This window comes from Haliaeetus leucocephalus, unplaced genomic scaffold, assembly GCF_000737465.1.
Source record: "Haliaeetus leucocephalus isolate CR32 unplaced genomic scaffold, Haliaeetus_leucocephalus-4.0 Scaffold577, whole genome shotgun sequence".
Taxonomy (NCBI): Eukaryota; Metazoa; Chordata; class Aves; order Accipitriformes; family Accipitridae; genus Haliaeetus; species Haliaeetus leucocephalus.
This window is the reverse complement of record NW_010973013.1, coordinates 6,970,495-6,974,228: the sequence shown is the minus strand read 5'-3', so window position 1 is coordinate 6,974,228 and position 3,734 is coordinate 6,970,495.

Genomic DNA, 3,734 nt, shown 5'->3' with positions numbered 1-3,734 from the left:
CCCATCTCTGCCTCCTCACAGCCGCGTCCCACCCCTCACCCAGTGCCCCACAGCCACCCCCACCCGTGTCCCGTCGTGCACCCCCCTCATGCCACGCTGCCGTCTCGCATTTGTCACCCTGAGGTGAGGAAACCTCCACCGTGGGGCTGGCTCCTGGGGTCCCACATGGCAAGGGGAGGAGGGGGGCAAAGCTCACCACAGGCACCCCCCAGGCAGGTTTCCGAGGGGACCTGACACCCCGCTGCCCCAAGGAAACACCACACAGGCTGTGGGGTTTGCATGTTTTAATGATGGTTTAGGAGAGATGTGGATCGAGTCACCGGAGATCCAGGGGTTCAGGCGCCCACCGGCCCCACACGCGCATGCTGACGTGAGAGCGGCGGGGGACACGAACTGGAGCCCGGCACGCTGCCAGCTTGGCAGTGCCATATGTACCCCACCATCCTCTCAAAAACAGGTTTTTCTGAGGGTTGCCATAGCGGACGCTGGCAACGAGACATGATTATGAACCTACGTACGGCACAGCATTGCTCTCCTGGCGGAGAGCTGGACGTGGAGAACAAGAAATGCTGGGAGCAGGGACATGCAAGCAGTCCTCAAGGGTGCTGGTCACAGCAAGGCTGGGAAGCCGGGCCACCTGGATGAAGTGGCTTTTGAGCCTTTCTTAGACTTCTCCAGCGTTTTCCATGGGCTGTGGCTGGCCACCAGATTTCGGCAGGAGCACAGTAGCTGTTGCATGGTAATCACGACTAACCTGGTATGAGACAAGCCACGTGGAAGTTACCTGAAACACAGAGTCCAGTGAGACCAGACCCTGCTGGAAAACACAGCCAGAGCACCTGGGCCTGAAACCCTTCATGGCTGACATGAAGGGATACAACTGAGACTAGAGACGTTCTGCAATATGGTAGGTGTCCTCTGGAAAGCCAGCACCATCCTTTGTGAAAGCTCAGGAAAGAGACTAAGACCTTTTCTATTGACCTTTTAGCTGAAATAAGCTAGAAAACATTTATTGTTGTGTATTCCTAAAAAAAGAAACAAACAGAAGTCTCACAAGGGCTTGTGAGCATCACTTGCAAGGTGCACCCATGGCTGCAATGCTCAGGCCTCAGCCATGCATGCATCCTCTCCTCCACCTCACAGCTAATATTTTGGGCAAGACCTTAGGCACTGTGCTCTCCATCCTTTATCATTTACCTCCTGTGCTTCACCCTGGGAAGCATTTTGAGAGCAGGTGATAAATACATCTGATACTTGCTGTTTTCCTCCAGAGGCTGTTGCTTATTTCTGAAAAATTCAGCAAAGAAGCCAATGATTAAAGCATCCCTGAATCACTATCTGCCCCAAGCCCAGCTGAAAAGGCAGGGTATGAATAGCTGCATCACCTGTGGTCATGGCTCTACCATCAAGCTGAAGTCCCACTTTCAGCTGAGCACCAAAACCAGCTGCTGACGTGCCACAACACAATCCAGGCTGAAAAAGGGGGAAGAAAAGGCCTTTGAGTTAGGCAGAGACTCCTGAGTCACTGCTCCTCCCGGTGGTACCAGCTGCTCCAGTGGGGACCCCTGTTTTGCCTGCATCCAGGCAGCTTTCTTGCCCTTATCCCACTGCGTCGGCAGGAATCTCACGTTACTGTGCAGTAAGGGAGTGATTTGTTTTTTTAACTTCACTTTTGAGGGGAAAACAAGGATGAGTCTAGCACCCCAGAAAATGAGCATTTCTCATTTCATTATGATGGCGAAAATTTTCTCTTCTCGCTTCACACTCTGCTCTTGTCTGCCCTAGAGCTCACATGAGCTAATATGAAAGTGCCAATGGAGACATGGTGAACTTTGCAAGTTGAGTAATAACCGTTACAGCCTTTGTTTTACCTTGGAGCGTTACCACTACGCTTTACCTGGCCTGCAGTGAAATTTTGACACCTATGTGCTATTGTAAGGTTAAAAAACCCCAACAAGTCCTTCCCCCACACCCCTCTCCCAGCTTATCACCCACCACTCCCTGTCTCACGAACTGACGCGTTCACGGTCCCTCTTCCGAACACCCATGAGGCCCAAATCCAGACACCAGACCTGGCACTCGGGATCTCGCTGGAAGTGAAGCCATCCGCCAGCATTTGCAGTGCAGGAGAACAAAGCTGCAGCCCCATTTTCACACAGCTCCTGCCTCCTGTCACTTCTCCGCGTGCACCAGTGCACCCTGCATCCGCCACACACCTGCAGATGAGGATCTACATCGTGCTTCAGGTGTTGACAACTTTGGGATGTGCTCTCCTCTCTCTGTGATGCTTCTGTGGGGTTTTGATAAGCACTCTGTTCTCTCCTGGCCCTGGGTGAAATGGTGCCACTTGTGGATTCACAGCATGTTGCAATGAACGTCCATCCCATGACAGCATGATCAAAATGCATCACTCCAAGGAGGCCTGGGCACTTCAGTCCTGCCTACAGAAAGGTGCCAGGATGGTCTGCTGGCACAAAGACCTCTGAAATCTCCGTCACAAGCAGAGATGAGTATGCCAAAGCACTAGGACCTTCTGAGGGAGGCATAAATCCCACTGCTTGATTCACTTCCCGTTACACACAGGCAGCCAGAAGCTTGTAACCTCCACAATCTCTTCTTGTTTGTTTGTTTTGGGTAGCAGGAACCAGTTTACTTTGGTGCCAACCATCTCTCCCTGCCAGAGGCAGCAGAACACAGCCCTGAACATCCCCCACAAAGCCCGCTGCTGCTACAAGTGCCACTGTGCTCTGCAAAGAGCTCTGGCTTAGGAGGGATGTGCTGGGCTCACACTGAAAATTCAAATACACTTCACAGGGTGGGCAATATGCCAGGGATTTAGGTTATACTCAGAGTAGATGTTAGCTCTGAAATTCAGGGACCTCAAGAAATTTAACCTCCCCTGCCTGCCCCCCAAAACACCTGCCTTCCCAGCTGTGTGGCAAGCCTATATGCAAGGAATCTCTCTCCTGGTCTACAAAACCTCACCCACCTTCCCCCTAGCTGGGACTGAGCTGTGGACTGTGTTCAGGGCAGAAAACCACACTATTTGTCAAATGGAGGAGAATAAAATTGGCTGGATCAAATAGGATAAAAATAATTTGGGTTGAAAGGTTTCAGATTCAAGCCTCAAATGCATGAAGGTAAAAGCTGAGAGAAGAGCCTAAATTCACTGCAGTGTCTCAGAAGAAACTGAGGAGATCGGGTTTCTGCTATTTGAAACACTCTCAGCACAAAAGTGATGCTAGGAATCCTACAGCCTGCCGGTGAGTTTCTTTTAAACAGAATCCAACTGCATCAGACTGGGATGGACACTGATTCAAATCTCATTAGGAAAAGGGATAGCTATAAATAAACAAAATTGCCTTCCTTGCTTGGGTTAATTCACCGCCTGCAGTTCAGCACCCCCTTGCCAGCTGCTGCCTGGGTGTTCAGGCAACCAGCTTGGAAAATGACCTAAGGAAACTGAATTCTTGGTGTTCCTGGTTTTAGGCATCCTGCGATGCAAGAGAGCTTGCTCCTTTCTACGTAATAGAGCAGGAACAAAGGAAAGGAGTCACCTATTTGGAGCTGAGCTAAGGCACTAATGATGCAGTAGGTGAGGAAAGAAGAAACACAGCGGGAGGAGGACAACTTCCCAGCCACGATGTCCCGGAAGATCATCGTTCTCTTCGCTCAGTTCTCTTAAAAAACCCAATGTTATCTCTATAGAAAAGGAGAAGCCAATACAGTATTAT